The following is a 17,366-nucleotide window of genomic DNA, read 5'->3' as shown; positions in this document are numbered from 1 at the left end:
TGTAGTAATTCACAGGAAGTGACTGATGGCCTGGCTAGATTTTCAGAGATATTAAAGGGAAAAGATTGGTGGCAGAGATTTGGGGATGAGTTATATGAATGAAATTCACAGAATTCACCCTCATTGGATCTCATGTGAACATACAAAAAAAGGTCCCACTATGCTGGAGATTATCAGTAATCATGTGGGTGAAATCACTGTCTTGAAGATGTCAGTCAGCCTCCCCTTTTCCTAGTTCTCTCAGTGCTTATCTATTGCACTCAATAACAAAATATCCATCCTGGCAGGGAGGGAGGCTAAGCATGGACTCAGTCACAAGATTTTCCCTCATCAAAGCTGACCTGGCTATCACCACAGCTGAGTCCTCATTATGCCAGCAGCAATGACCAACCCTTAGACTTTGATAGGCTGCCATACACTGAGGTATCAGCCAGCTACCCGGTGGTAAGTTGATTGCATTGGACTCTTTCCATCACAAGGTGGAAAATGATTTTTTCTCACTGGAATAAACACTCATTCTTGATATTTATTTTTTTCTGCCTGCCACTCTTGTATGCCAGCTATACCATCTGTGGACTTACTGATTATCTTATTCACCATTGTGAGATTCCACACAACATTACTTCTAATAAGAAAACTCACTTTTCGGGCAGCCCCAGTGGCTCAGTGGTTTGGCGCTATCTTCAGCCCGGGGTGTGATCCTGGAGTCCCAGGATCGAGTCCCGTGTCGGGTTCCCTGCATGGAGCCTGTTTCTCTCTCTGCCTCTCTCTCTCTGTGTCTCTGATGAATAAATAAATAAAATCTTTAAAAAAAATAAAAGAAAAGAAAATTCACTTTTCAGTCAGGAGGTATTGGTTTGAAACCTTAGGAGTCCCCTGGGGAGAAATTCAAAACTGGTTGTGGTATACTCAGGGCAAAGGGAGACCAGAGAAAGAGGCAGACCACTCCAGATTGGTAGATGGCAGTTTTAATAGGCAGTTACTTTTGAGGCTTGTCTTGGGTGGGCACAAGATGAGTAAATCTCCGCACAGTGCACCAGAATCTTGAAAGTGTACGTAGAGGCCTTAACGAGATTCAGTCATGTACACAGTCCAGCCAGTCTCAACAACAACTGCCTCTCTCAAGGCTACATCCTTGAAATGGCTCCAGCTATGAGAACAGCAGGTGTAATATACATTCCAAGGACAGGGGAGTGAGTAAAGAGCCTCCAAGAGCCTAGGGATAGCTCACGGATCAACCAGTGGTCACATCTTCTTGTTGACTTCCTCCAGCCAGAAGGAAGTCAGTGGACTGACACCCACAACATTCACCGGTTTTACCATCCACCTAATAAACCCCAAACAGCTGGCCTTAATGAATGGTAGGATGGTCTATTAAAGGCTCAGTGTGTTGGTGGGAGACCACACTCAGTGAGGTTGGCACACTGTTCTATATGGTATTTGTTCTGCCATAGTCAGAAAATATGGTTCCAAGGCTAAAGAAGAGGAAGTGAGAGGGAAGCAATACCTCTCACCATTATAACCGAAGGGGAGACTTACCAAGTTTTTCTTTTCATTCTCTCTGTAATTCTGGTCTCTAGAGGTCTTAGCACCCAAGGAAGGAAACCTGATCCGGTTAGCCAATATTACTTCAGACAGTTCTGAGATATTAGGCAAAAAGATAAAAGAAAGTCATAAGAAACCCTAACTATTACTAAAGGGACTGGGAGGAATATGAAAGAACATAGAACTCTTGGAAGTTCTCTAAAAAATAATTAAATTTTAAATGGTCAAAAGGCTCAAAAAGATGTTTCACAAAAAGAGATATTTTTTAAATGATCAATAAGTAGATTAAAAAAATGGTCTACATCTTTAGTTTTGCAGTGTAAATTAAAATCACAATGAGGTACTCACTAAAATGATTAGCGTTCAAAAAAAATTACCAATACAAAGTGTTGATGTGTTGATGAGGATTTGGATCAACTTGAATTCTCACACATTGTTGGTTGGAATGTCTTATGATACAACAATCTTAGAAAATAGCCTGACAGTTTTTTATGATCTAGCAATTCCTCTCCTAGGTAATCACCCAATAGAAGCGAAAGCATATGTCCACAGAAATAATTGTACATGACTATCCAAGAAGCTTTATTTATAATAGTGAAAAACCTAATGTCCATCCACAGGTGAATGGATAAACAAGTTATAGTATATTCATCAAATGGAAGGCTAATCAACAAAGATATGAACTAATGAAGCATACAACATAAATGAATCCCAAAAACATTGTGATGCAAAGAAGTCAAGCATAAAAGAATACACACTACATGATACCATTTATATGAAGTTTTAGCACAGACAGAACTAATCAGAAACCAGATCATTGGTTGCCTGAGGGAGGGCATGGGATTGATTGTAAAGGAAGTATCCTAAGGAAGCTTTCTGAGGTAATGAATGTATTCTATGTTTCTATAAACCAAGGTTTATATTAATCAAACCGCATTGAATGGGCACTTAAAATGTGGCGTAAATAAATAGTAAATAAATAAAATGTGCATTTTGATATATATAAATTGTATGTAACCTGATTTTAATTTGATTATTTGGGATTTTTTTTTTGTGTTGAGTTGTATAAATTCTTTATGGTTTGAATATAGCACTTGATTTTAAAACTAAAAAATAAAATATCATTTCTTTCCCTTTACCCCATAATTTTATATTTTATAGGAGAATATTAGTAGTGGTTAATACTCTGATCCATAGCTTATGAAATATTAAGTCAAAGATTGTGACAACCCTAAAGGAGTAATAAACACAACCAGAGGTCCCAGACTTGAAACTGAATGCAGTGTGGGGTTAACTGCATTGGGGGAAAAAAGCAAGCTTTTTTTTTAATGTAATGAAGGATTATTGCATTATGCCAGATGGGAGCATTTTTTAAGTGTTCAGAATGGGAAAAAAGATGTGAATTGTTGTTGGAAAGCCAAATAAATGAAATGTAGTGGGCATTTGAAAAATCTTTTTGACCACTCAACATATGTACCCCTTTCTTATGTTTGAGAAATTCTAGCTTACAAATAATGGATGTCTTAAAGTTATATACTATTTTCCCAGCATGCTTTGCAGCTAGGACATAGACATACAACTCAGACTCCTCCATTTGGTTACTCTCTGCTCAGGCTTAGAATATAGAGGTGATGATGAAAAGAAAAGAGTCCCACAAGGATCTTCTCAAGGGCAGGAGCAATAGTGAGTGCAGAAAAATCAAGTCCCCTTGCTGGGAGTGGCAGAGGTGATAGTGATGGATCCTGGGTCAAGCAGCAGTGGATTTGGCAGCGCTATCTCCAGCATCTGGTCCTTCACTGCATGGTAGGGGCTGAACTGTGTCTCCCAGAAATTCATATGTTGAAGCTCTAACCCCCAAAGTGACGATAATCAGAGATGAATCCTTTGGAAAGTAATTAGGTTTAGATGAAGCCATGAAGATGGAGTTCTCATGATGGGCCCTTATAAGAAAAGCCAGAGTGCTTGTTCTCTCTCTCCACCATAGAAACGGTGAGAAGGTGGTTGTCTGCAAGTAGAAAGAGAGTCCTCAACAAGAAGCAAGTCAGTGGCACCATAATCTTGGACTTCTCAGCCTCCAGAACTGTGAGGATGAATGTCTATTGTTTCAGCTGCCAAGTCTGGCATTTTGTTTTGGCAACTTAAGCAAACAAAGGCACTGCAACAATGGTATTTTCCTCATGGGCCAGTTTTGAGATTTTTAGCTAGTTTTCCTTACTGTGTAGCTCTGAATCTGATTTTCTTAGATTTCTGGAGATTCCATAGGACACCAGACATTTATTAAATATTTGTCTTAAATAACTCTCATTTGATTTTCGTTGATTGAACCTAAAACCCAAGCTGATAAAGAAGGCATGACACAGCCTGTACTGTGTCCAAAAAAGATTAAATTAACACCTACACAATATAGGAGATAAAAGGCAAAAAAGGGTGCTAGGTTAGAAGAATTATAGGCATTTGAGTGTGGATGGAACATGAATTTCAAAAGATTCAGAAAACTGTAAGCTGGACGGATCAGCAGAAAACAGATAATTTAGGATCTTACATGTTATATTAAGGAGCTTGAACTTTATCCCACAGCTGATGGAATGCCATGAAATGGTTTTCAACAGGGGGATGACATGGTCTTATTTGCATTTTATTTTTTTATTTTTATTTTTTTCTTATTTGCATTTTAAATAGATCACGCTGGCAGCTGTGTGGAGAATGAGTTTGACTGGGATATAATTGGAATCAGCTAGAGCTGTTAGCAAGTATTTCAGTAGTCTACATAAGATATCATGAAGTCCCCAACACAGCAATGTTCATCTGGATAGGACTGAGGACACTTTAAGGGATATTTAAAGGATAAAATCACCAACCCTAGGTGTTTGAAGATACGGGAGCAAAGGATATGGAGAAATAAAGCAAAGTGGCAAGTTTCTCCAATTGGCTTTTGGCAATATCAACTGAAATAGGATATATCAGTGAAGGGCTCCATTTAGAAAAGATGATAAAGTCTTTTGAGTTATGTTGAGATTGAGGCATGTATGACGCATCCAGTGTAAATGTCCAACAATTATCTGGATACATTCATATGAACACAAGAGAGATGACTGGGTTTGATCTGCCCTATGAATGATGAACTAATACAAGGTAATTCAACCTCTAATGGTAGATTAAATCACAAAGAGAAGTAGATAGGGAGTAGAACCACCACATATGACCATGGAGATGGTGCACTGCAAAAATACCAGGTGGTAAAAAGACCTGTGGAGTAAGGACAAAACCCTATGACATCCACTGTTAAAATGTAGACATATTAGAGCTCCCAAAAAAGTCAGGGAAGAAATGGTCAGAGAGGCATGAGAACAAGAAGAAAGCTGGAATGTTTTGCCCAATGGATTGGAGAGATGTTTAGGTTACTTACATTTGACTGTGAATAATAGGAAAATCTACTACAATGGCTTAAATAGAAGTTTATTAATCTGAAGCAACAAGAAGTCTAGAGGAAGGCAATTCCAGACTGACACACTAGTCCTATACCCTGTATCATGGGGCTTTTGTCCTTGTGCTTATAATATGGCTGCTGCATTTTCAGATATTGTATCCTCATTCTAATCAGGAAAGGAAAAAAATTGAGTCCTTTGGCTCAGTTGTAAATAAGTTCTGTTACAGCTGGTTATTTTCCTCTCAAATACAGTAGAAAGCCATTTCTTATTTTTCTGCTTAATGAGGATATTTCAGGTTAGTGAGGATAAGGGAAGAGGACTCTACCTGTTTAAGGGCCTAGGGTGACAGCAGCTCTGCCATGTTCAACACAACCCACGGTTTCAAGGTTTCTCTGTTGGATAGCCCAGTTAGATAGAAAAATGAAAAAAGGCCATCATGTTACTCAGCTATTTGTTATTTGACTAGGGAAAAACTGTTGACTTTGGAATATTAATTTTGTGCCCAACCACCTTAACATCTACATTGTTTTTCAGATGATCTGTAATTATATTAGCTGTAAATAATGATTATTTTATCTCTTCCTTTCTAGTTTTTATACTTCTTATTTCATACTTTCTACTTACTTAGGGTAGTATCCCTAGAATTACATGAAACAATAGAGGAAAATCATGAAATAGGAAATAGTCTATAATTGATTAAAAAGAAGCAGAAGGAGGGGCACCTGAGTGGCTCAGTTGGTTAGGCATCCGACTCTGGTTTCAGCTCAGGTCATGATCTCAGAGTCATGAGATGGAGCCCTGCATGGAGCTCCACACACAGCTTGGAGCCTGCTTAAGATTCTCTCTCTCCCTCTCCCTCTGCCCCTCCCCCTTATCCTCTCTTTCTATAAATAAATAAGTAAATAAATAAGTAAAATCTTAAAAAAAAATAAGCAAAAGGAAATTTAGAGGGTAATGGAAACTTTGGGGAGTCTGTGGTTACATAGATGTATACATTTACATTTAAAATATAAGCACTCGGGCAGCCTGGGTGGCTCAGTGGTTTAGTGCCGCCTTCAGCCCAGGGTGTGATTCTGAAGACCCAGGATCGAGTCCCATGTCAGGCTCCCTGCGTGGAGCCTGCTTCTCCCTCTGCCTGTGTCTGTGCCCCCCCCCTCTCTCTCTCTCTCTCTGTGTCCCTCATGAATAAATAAATAAAATCTTTAATATATATATATATATATTAAAGCACTCTACTGTGTGTAAATTCTCTGTCATCTATATTGATTTAAAAAAAATCAAAGTGATATTAAAATTCTTTTTCAGGGCATGTTGGTGGCTCAGTTGGCTAAGTGTCCTTCTCTTGATTTGTCTCAGGTCATGATCTCAGGGTAGTGGGATCAAGCCATGCTTTGGGCTCCAAGCTCAGCACAGAGTGTGTTTGAGATTCTCTCTCTCCCTCTGCCCCTTTCCCCACTTGTACTCAAATAAATAAATAAATAAAATCTTTAAAACAAAATCTTTTCTATTCCTATCTTCAATAGGAAGTCTTTCATTGTTTCTCCATTACATATAATGCTGACAAGTTTAGAGATAAATATGCTTGATTATCTTGAGGGAATAATTATCTATTTCCATTTATTAAAGAGTATATGTTGAACTTCACAAAATATATTTTCAAAATTGCTATGGACTGAATTATGTCTCCTCCAAATTTCATATGTTGAAATCTCAACCCCTAATGTGTTGGTATTTGGGTCTTTGGGAGATAATTAGGTTTAGATGAGGTCATGAGGGAGGCATTAGAGCCTTTCTGTGAAGAGACATCAGAAACCTTGTTCTCTCTCTCTCCAAGACCTCCCTGCCATGTGAGGACAACGAGAGAAGGTAGCTGTCTACCAGTCAGGTAGAGAGCCTACACCCAAAGGCAACCATGCTGGCACCCTGATTTGGACTTCTGGCTTCCAAAACTGTGAGAAAATAAAGTTCTGTTGTTTAAGCCACTCTGTGGTATTTTCTTATAGTAGCTTACAGCTAAGACAAACAGCTATAAAGCTAATTATTTGACTTTTATCCTTTGATCAATTAATTCAAAGTATTCACATATTTTCCCAAAATGAACTACCCCTGGACTCTTTTTGTATGAGTCCCATTAAGCCACAGTTTATGTTTTGAATGTGCCGCTGGATTCTATGATCCAATATTTTATTTTGTATTTTTACATTTAAACTCTTTAATGAGATTTGTATTTTTCTTTTTGTGCTATTTTTTAAAAGATTTTTATTTATTCATAAGAGATACAGAGAGAGAGAGAGAGACAGAGAGAGACAGAGAGAGAGACAGGCAGAAAGAGAAGCAGGCCCCATGCAGGGAGTCTGACGTGGGACTCGATTCCGGGTCTCCAGGATCACGCCCTGGGCCGAAGGCTGGTGCTAAACCGCTAGCCACCAGGCTGCCCTTTTTTGTGCTATTTTTATCACATTTTAGTATCTAATGTTATAATAAAAAAGAAAATCTTTGCATCTCTTTTTCAGTCTTCTATATTAATCAATCTGTTTAATTTTATAACTTCTTTGGAGTCAATTTGATCATTTATATTTTTTTCTCAGAAATACCTACTACATAGTTTAGGCTTAATTTGAATAATGGTGCATTAAGTAGTTTTGCAAGTGTTTCTCTACAGCTGTTACTCTTCTTTTATATTTTATTTTGAATGTACTGCTTCCTCCTCTTACTAAATTCATTAAATCTGTAATTCTGCACTATCACCATTAATTATTTTAGCTTTATTTTTCTAATTTCTTCATTTGGCTTGCCATTTATTTTTATATCCTCTTGATTAATAGTGTGGAGATTTGAGTCTATGAAATTTGCTCTAAGAACATCTTTAGCTATATATAGGTTTTGATATGTAGTATTTTATTGTTGTTAATTCATATTTATTTTTTATTTCTGCTTTATTTCTGCTTTTGATTAACTCTTTGACCCAAGTATTCTTTAAAAGGGTTTTTTTTTTTTCAGTTTTCAAGTTTCATATTGTTGTTCTCTTTTGTTTGCAGTGCTTTGCTATTAATATTTAGTTTTATTGAATGGCAATAACACTACTTCCAAATAGATTTCATCCTGAGGTATAGGGGTTTAGGACTTCAACATATGAATTTTGGGGAGATACAGTTCAACCTATAGCATTGCTTTCAGCTTTTTTCTTTGTGCTGCTTCTTATTTAGCCTGTAACCTATGATACTTTGATTGTCTCTTCCACTTTTCCACCTGAGCTCTGCTCTTATTTTTAATCTTATTTGATTGTCTCCTCATTTCTTCTTTGAGCTCTTTTACTTCTACTCTTAGCTCTTGTTTTAGAAAGATAATATTTTTTCTTTTTTTTTAAAAGATTTTATTTATTTATTCATGACAGACATAGAAAGAAGCAGAGACATAGGCAGAGGGAGAAGCAGGCTCTCTGAAGGGAGTCTGATGTGGGACTCCATCCCAGGACCCCAGGATCACCACCTGAGTCAAAGGCAGACGCTCAACCACTGAGCCATCCACACGTCCCAAAAGATAATATTTTCTTAATATTTTTACTTTTGGTGATATTTTCATTTACAACATGAGGATTCTTTTTGTTCCTCTCCTACCATTTTATAATATCTTTTGTAGCTCTGATACGGGTTCATTATTACTATTACTCATCTTCCTGGAACAGTTATTAGGAAGTTCATGTGGGAGACAACTAAGCCAGTGTTTTGGTTTAATTAATAGTGTTGGGCTTGTATGGTTAGGTTTTGCTTTCCTCATTGCATAGAAATTAGCATCTGCAAAGCATGACATTTTCATTTTTGTTCCATGCTGTGTGACTAACAGTTTGGTTTCTTGCATATATGGTATATATTTACATCTCCACATCCAGCTAGGTATTCTCTGCCATTTTGTGGCATAAAGCACATCCATGGAAGTTCCTTTAAATAGACCTCAGAATCCTTGGTTTAAATTAGCACATGCTGTTTTTATCTATCCTGCTGAGTGTACCCTTGACTGCCCTTTTTTTTTGGAGAATTCTGCCTTCCACTGGTTCTTCATTAAAACTGAAGTTACTTTGTATATTGTACTAAGCCAGCTTCCAAGCAAATAGAACTTTTGGCCTAGTGAAATAAATTTCCAAAATTCCTTACAGCTGTCTAAATACATGAAAAGTGATAATGAAATGAAATGTGGAAGTGTATCTTACATATCATATTGCCATACTCCAATTGTTCTAAAGTTTTTATTCACATAATAATATATATGAAATTAGACTATATTTTATAATCAATGGAATCATATAATTGCTATAGGTATTGTGACATGGTCTTCATTACCTGTGTATGCATAAACTTGAACATAGTTGTTCACAGTGTCATCATTTCAGTAGAGTTATGTGCATTGTTGGACCTCTATGCATCGAATTTAACTGACATGTCAAATGTTCTCAAAAAGAATATACTCTGATTTGGCATTGAAACAAAATGTTATTAAATACACAGGTATGGACAGAGTATATCAGAACATGAATTTGATATTAGTAAGGCAAACACTATTGTAATGATAGCTACATTTTTATATTTTCGTACAAAACAACAACTAAATGTTTTATAGGGCCTAAGAAAGGATGACATCCACTAGTAAGTGAGGCTCTGTTATGTTTTATTATTAAGATCTATGTGCATGTGATGTCATGAGTACTGGGTGTTATATCCAACTGGTGAATTATTGAACTCTATATTTGAAACTAATGATGTACTGTATGTTGGCTAGTTGAATTTTTAAAAATAAATTTTTAAAAAGAAAATCCTTGCAAAAGGATTGTCTATCACTGACTAAGCAATGTCTCTGAAGGCAGGAGAAATTGCTACAGAACAGATGAAAGGGGGGTATCTGGGTGGCTCAGTGGTTGAGCATCTGCCTTTGGCTCAGGTCATGATCCTGGGGTCCTGGGATCCAGTCCCTCATCAGGCTCCCTGCAGGGAGCCTGTTTCTCCCTCTGTCTATGTCTCTGCCTCTGTGTGTGTGTGTGTGTGTGTTTCTCATAAATAAACAAATAAGATCTTTTTTAAAAACCCAAAAGAACAGATGAAAGAAATTTCTGCCCAGAGAGAAGCTGTATGACCCTTTCACTAAGGCATCAAATATCAGTTTTTTAGATGCTTCTGATTGTCACATTTGCTTGCACAATTTTACTGTACTAGACAGGTAAAGAGCTTCCATCTGTCCGGAATCTTTCTTCTTTCTCTGTCTCTGTCTCTGTCTCTGTCTCTCTCTCTCTCTCTCTGTTTCTATCTTTCATTTGAAATATAGACTTTCTGTTTTTACTAGGCTAGGACATACTCTTCAGTCTTCTTATTTGGGTCATGACCCTTTCCCTTGAGTATGTATATCTTACAAGCTCTATCTAACAAACTACCTTTCTTCTTCCTTTCTTTAAATCTCCCTTTGTCTTGATTCAAGTTACTTTTCATTGGCTACCTGCCCTGCCCTGAGTTTTCCAAATGTTACTATTACATACAGTGTAATTATAGAGGTTTATTATTTTTTTAAAGATTTTATTTATTTATTCATGAGAGACAAACAGAGAGAGAAGCAGAGACACAGGCAGAGGGAGAAGCAGACTCCATGCAGGGAGCCTGACATGAGACTCAATCCCGGGTCTCCAGGATCACGCCCTGGGCTGAAGGCAGTGCTAAACCGCTGAGCCACCCAGGCTGCCCTAGAGGATTATTATTAAAATAAAATGAAGTAAACTATATATAAACAAGCAGAAATATATTCAAATTCCATCTATCCATCCTCCATTTTGCCCCAAGGGTTTTAACACCATCTTCAGGCAAAATCATTAAAGTGCTTATCTGCATGTAAGTTTTCCTTTTATGTTTTACAATTTTTCTAGATAATTGTTGTAGAATACCCATTAATTACCATATCTCTCTTACTTGTGTTCTTTTGGCTCTTATGAAAACTCATATCAGATTTCATTTTATGGAAAAGTTAAACACATTAGGATCTGCAGAAGATGATCATCTTGGCTCCAGAAAAGCTAAAATGTGTCTTTGAGATTTTGTGTCTATGTAAACCGAGGTCAAAATGAGATACATTGAGATGAACTTAAGATCTCTCATTACCCATTCCTCGGGAGTCTCTTGTCCTTGCCCTTGCCATAGCAATATATTTACTAAGTTGCTATAATTGCGCTTTGTCATTTCAAATTCACCTAGGATCCTGATGGCATTCTACATTATAGGAGAGTTCTGAGTGTTGTCAAGGTTACTAAAGGTTCCTACAGCCCATTCCAATTGTATTCCTTGATTATTTATCACCTACTCCCAGCCATGTGAGGCTTCTCTTCTGAACTTGACATTTTATTCCACTTGGGTCTTCACAAAATACATCTACCTTTTATTCTTACTATCTGGGATGTCAGCCTGAACTCACAATAGTGTGGCACCTGTAAAAGATGGATCAGCCTTTTGTGCTATAGTCAGCCTTTCAAAAGAATTCTACAGGCAAAGAGTTAAACAACCTACACAATCTCTCTGCCTCTCACCCATTCATTTCAGTCACTTTCATTTTTAGAGTAAACCCTTTCATTTTAGAAGTTAAATTTGCATAAATGTGCATAATATTGAAGTTGCTTTTCGTTTCTTCCTCTCTTTTCTGTACCAACAATTCATTACTACCTGCCTCTTCATCATAAAGAAAGATTTATATTTTGAGACTCATACAACAGTAGTTCTATAGTTCATAAGTCTGATGAAAACATGCTTTCAGTGTATGAGGCTTCTTTCTTATCCTTGGGCACAGGAAAATCCTTCCTATGGTGATGCTCTGCCCCCAGCTGCATCTCTTTCACACATCCTCTTCCATTTTCTTTCTTTCATTAAATTAATAGAAAGAAAGAAAGAAAGAAAGAAAGAAAGAAAGAAAGAAAGAGAACTGAAACTTTTAACTGCATTTAAATGTACATTAAAAAGAGCTCTTGATAATGTTTTGAAGTTTGTGGAAAGTTTTCTTTTTCTCTTAAAGCCTAGAATAGGTACAAATTTATATGCTTTACTGAGCCTTTAAAATTATATTAACATTTAATTTATCAAAGAACCCAATTCTCTCAGCTACCGTATTACATCCAAAAGTAAACTAGTGACATGAAATTTTCAAGTCTTCTTGACCTTAATAGAAGGTGGCAGTGGATAAGATGTCACGACTGGTTTTTAGTACCTATGAAATAAAATGAACAAAATACAGCTAGCTATAATGGGTTAGGGATTTGACTTACTTTAAGCTCAATTATAATTATAATTAATATATATATTGAATTTTTTCTGAGAATAAAATAACAAGTATATATATATATATATATATATATATATATATATATATATCACAGTAAGATGACAACAGTGGAATACAATGTGAGAGGAACAAAAAATATCAACCCTATAAAATACCCAGTGAAACAACCAGGCTGAAGTCAAGCAACATACAGCAAGAATTGGGTCTTTCATAAACCAAGAAGCAGTTCCAAGGCTCTATGAACATCAGAATGAAGAAACCTGTCATTTGGGAGATTTGAGGAAGACAGGGAGAGGAGGACTGGCTTGTAAAAGGAATACAAATATTTTTAAGGGACTAAAGACCAAGGCCTTACACCAGAGCAACAATAAACTGACTCAAATGTTTTGAAGGGGACTTCACAGGACAAGAGATGACTTATAGCAAAAATGTTGCTGTCATCATGGCATTTTTTAATAAAAAGATAGAAAAAATAGATAATTTAGAGATTTTCTCAAAAATTTGACAATAGCTGACTCTCCATTCAATTTTAATAGAACAGTGGGCAGAGTTGACCAAGAAGGTACACAGGAGCCTCCTCTGGCAATGCATCAATTGTACAGCCACACAAGGAGAAATTCCCTCTAAGCAGTTCTTATTTCGATCCTTGGGATCATTTCCCCAAATAAACTATTGACATAAAAGATCTTGTGTTAGACTTGACATATTTGGGACATCTAGACTAAGACAATTTCTACTTATGAGAGACTTTATCCACTTTAAAAAAAAAAAAAAAGAATTTCAGACATTAATTTGGCTGCCTACTCTATTTGTTTCTAAGACCAATCCAGCTAGAGTTAAGATTCGCAACAGTAAGAAGTCAGCATTGTCCTCCTCCCTTAGCTATGTTTCATTATATGAGCTATCTGTATAATATCAATGCATCTGTGAACAATGGAATACTTTTTCTTGGCAGAATCGGAAAGCACATGACATGGTCTCCCTTAGAAATACTTGTAGCACAGGGAGGAAGAGCCAAGAAATAAAGCCAATTTGAGGTTGAAAAGAAAGTGATCTCTTCAAGGAGCCACATACTCCCTGAATTTTTAAAAGCAAAAAATCTATTTGTTTGTCTTAAAAATCTCATATCATGAGCCTGAGTAATTTATGCAATTATGATATTCTACATCTTAAATGAGATTCCACCGCCCCTCATCCAAGAGAAATAAGCCTTGGAATAATTTTACTCTGAAGTCCCTAAATAACATAAAATTCAATTCACAAAATTGCATTATTACTGGGAGAACCGATAATTTTTTCAACAAATGAGTTTAACAAAAAGATTTAATTTAATCTCCAAGTTTATGAGGGTAATTCTTGCTTGTTTCCTACAACTATTACCATACTTATTTCAGGTTAACTGCATGAATAATATCATCTAAGCTGTTTCTAATGATTGATCTGTGTAATAAAAAAATTCCTGTATACGCCATTCCTTGGAAGAAATTAAAGAACTTTGCCAGCATTAGTCAACGTCCCACAATTTGCACCATAAAATGCTCAGAGCAGTCAGCTCTGGATTCCCATGAGAACACACAGTTTGTACAAATCCCCAACTCTCAATAATAGGCAAAGATATGGAGTAAGCAGGATTTCTCATTGGGACCTTATCACCTCTGCTTGCCCTTCCTGAAGGTCCTCCTATGACCCAGGGCTTTCAAGTGCTTCCTGGCTGTTCTGGTCTCTCTACTGCACCTCTCCTCCCTGACTCCTCCTCCTCTAACCTTCTTCCCTCCTCCCCACTCCACACTCTAACTGTACTTGTTTGTGGGGCATTGCTGTCCCTTATTAATTGCTATGGGATGGGGGAGTGTGTAAACAAGGCACCAGTTTTCTCCTTCCGACAGAGAATTACTAGGGAGAATATCCATGATCCCGAGGTCAACATTTTTGAAGGAGACACTGTTCTCTGGCCAAAAAAAAAAAAAAAAAATTTAGAATTTTCTGTCAAGTCTTCTGTTTAGAACTACTGTATGTGAGTCTGTGGTATAACCAATGCAAAATGCATTCACATTTTTTGTCAGTCTACTTCTTGCTTAAGACACTGTGAGAGTGAATGGGGGCCTCAGGGAAATTGCAAAGCATGAGGTTACAGATAGCAGAGCTGACATCTTCTATCATTTACTTCTTGACATCACAGCCTGTGGCTGTGGAAGAAAAGTGGCTGCAATTTGCTTATTCATTCTCTCTCTCTCTTTCTCTTTCTCTCTCTCTCTCTCTCTCTCTCTCTCAGTCTTTCTCTCTTTCTCTCCCCCACTTTGGTAAACACCAAATCAAACACTCCCAGAGCAGAAATAAGAAAGCAAGATCCATGTCTCAAATATTGGGAAGACAAATCTATTTAACTTATTTGACTTGATAACTGTCTGACAGCACAAAGAGCAAACAATAATTTTTCCTCCTGACAGGTATAAAATCTTGACATTTGGGGACTGAATTGAGTTTCTTTCTGTTGCCTTTAGTAAAAATTTCCTCATGGGAATGAGTAGGAAACTCAGTGGCTTGGCAGTCTCCAATTCACCTTTATTCCTGCAAAATATGTGATTTTTAGAAAAGATTTTTAGATAAGATTTTTTTACTTAAAAAAAAAATCTTTCAGAAAACCAACTGCTTGTTTTTCATTCATGTTGGAATCAAAAGATGTGCAGTATAAAAGAGACTCTAAAAAGACCTACTCACCCTCATCTGCTACAGCCAAGAAGACAGGGGTCCAGAAACTCCAGAAAACCAGCTCACTTGAGCTCACAGAGCTAGATGTGGACCCTAATGAGAACACATAGTTTGTAACAGGTCTCTGAGCTAACCGACATCTGCATGAAAACAGGCAGCCTTTTTTCTTGGTAAGAAATCTTAGCAGAAGCACTGGATATATTTTAATAAGTGTTCATCCATTGGTGAAAGTCCTTGACATTTGCATGTCCTTTTCCTTTTACCCTTATCTTTAAATCATCTCGGTGCCCCTATAAAATCTCTTACTTAAGTCTTTTATTGGGACATTGGAACGGTGAGAATTGGCTTTTAGATTGAGATGTGCCCTCTATAGCCCATTCATTTCTTTATATAATAAAAATTTATATCAAGAGCTGTATGAAAAAAAAAAAAAGAGCTCTATGTACTGGGATACTGCCACCAGGATATGCAGACTGAGACTCGGTTCAAAAAAAAAATTGTCATTGCTCTTAATGGTTTTGTGGGCTAGTGGGGATTATCTACATATAAATAAATATTTTAATTATTTTAATTCAATGTGGTAAACACTGTAAAAAAGATATTTACTGGTGCTATGGGAATCTAACTTTCTCCTTAGTGGGACTTCTCTGCTTTTCCCTTCCTAAGAAGTTGTCATTATTATGACTTAGAACTCTATTTAAAGTGACTGAGCAAAAGCCAGCCAGTAACTTCTAAGAACATAGGGTTTTTCAAGGGCTAGAGGACTTGATAATTTCAACTAGAAAATCTTTAAAGTCCTTTCCTTTTGGTGGGGAGAATTGAGACAATTATTTATTTTTAAATTTTAAAAAATGCCCTTTCAAGATATATTAATAAAATGCTTTGGTTTTTGTGAGTCCAGGGTCTAGGTCCTATTCCTGCAGTATGTGAAAACCGCCTAGTTTGTTTTTCTCCCTTTGTTTTAAATTGTTCCACTTTCAAGAAACATGTTAACAACTGCAAAACATAGAAAAACATAATCAAAAACTGAAAAATGGTGGAAATAATGACACAATCTCATTTTTTATAAAATGCTAGATAAAGTAGCAGCAATTTAAGTCCAGGTAAATTTAAATGATTACCCACCTCCATCTAGTGTATTGTACTTTGATTATGCAAGGTACTTTACTATTAGAATATCTTGAGACATAAAGTATGATACAAATAGGTCTAATATGGAAATGTATATGAAAATTTTAAGAGACACTAAAAAGTATATGATAACTTTTAGTGTATGTAATTCTTCAACATGATTTCTAAAAAAATATATCTTAGTGATTACATATTAAAGCCATATCTACTGAAATCAGGACCAAGAAAATTATATACATCATCACCATTACTAAGAAAGCTTTCGTAGAAGTTATGACTTATTCAATGAGGCATGATACAAAAATAAAGGTTATAAGTGCTTTTCCTTTGTAGCACTCACTACGTTTGTAACTAAATAATACATTTTATAGTCACTTGTTATCTTCCCTGCTAAAATAGAAGTTCCATAAGAAGAGGAACTAGATCTGTATTTTTTATGTAGATATCCTCAGTGCCCAGAAAAATATCTCTCACATGAAAATGCTACATATATATTTATTGGATGAATGAAGCAGAACTTACTTCAGAGTATAACTTGGTTAGGAGGTTAGCAAATCTTTTCCTCAAAAAACAGTTATAAAACTGGATCAAAAAATCACAAAAACACCCATTCCCATGTTCTGGAAATCTATGAAAGGTGTGCCATTATTATAGAAGCATTTATGTTTGAAAAGCTGTAGAGTTTTTAAGACTAGTGGAAGCCTATGGTGTTCATTACTGGCATTGCTCCCATCCTCCACCCAGCATGGTTGACATGGATGCTATGACAAGGTGTGACAATGAGCAATTTTGCTATTGTGGCATATTGACAGACTTGTTTCGGGGAGATGGGCCATGCCCAGGCAATATTGTCCGAGGAAATGACAATCTCAGCAGTGGGCCAGTGGAAAGGGCCAGTGCCTCTGCTAGCCTGAGGTTGTGCTTCGGACAAGCCTAAAATTAGCTGAGACAACATACATCCACATTCAGGCCAGGGAGGGCCGAAGCCCTCCACATACTCCTGACCGATACTGAGACTGTACCTGCACAAAATAGATGCAAAAGAGGCCAGGAGGGGGAAAAAATCAGAATTTAAAACAGCTTGAACATTGAATGTGGTGCCCTCTCCAAACACACCATCCATCAGCAGAGAACAGAAACCTCACTGGCTCAAGAAGTTGGAGGACAGCCTCCGTCCAATCACTGCTGACCACTAAACTACACAGAAAGAGGAGCAACCCCTAGCAAGTCAGGCTTAAAAATAAAAACAAC

The 17,366-nt window shown here is 36.8% G+C and overlaps 1 long non-coding RNA gene across 1 annotated transcript in view; it reads right to left on the bottom strand.

Annotated features, from left to right (window-relative positions):
- The window catches only part of LOC125752847 (uncharacterized), a 39,246-nt gene extending 38,356 nt beyond the window's left edge, over nt 1-890 (bottom strand). The window contains exon 1 of the long non-coding RNA XR_007403293.1: nt 643-890. This is a non-coding gene — a long non-coding RNA (uncharacterized LOC125752847). The remainder of the gene's footprint in view (nt 1-642) is intronic.
- Between the last annotated feature and the right edge of the window lie 16,476 nt (nt 891-17,366).

Source organism: Canis lupus, chromosome 17 (assembly GCF_003254725.2).
Source record: "Canis lupus dingo isolate Sandy chromosome 17, ASM325472v2, whole genome shotgun sequence".
Lineage (NCBI taxonomy): Eukaryota > Metazoa > Chordata > Mammalia > Carnivora > Canidae > Canis > Canis lupus.
Note: the sequence above shows the minus strand (reverse complement) of the source record. Positions and strands in the feature narration are given on the sequence as shown.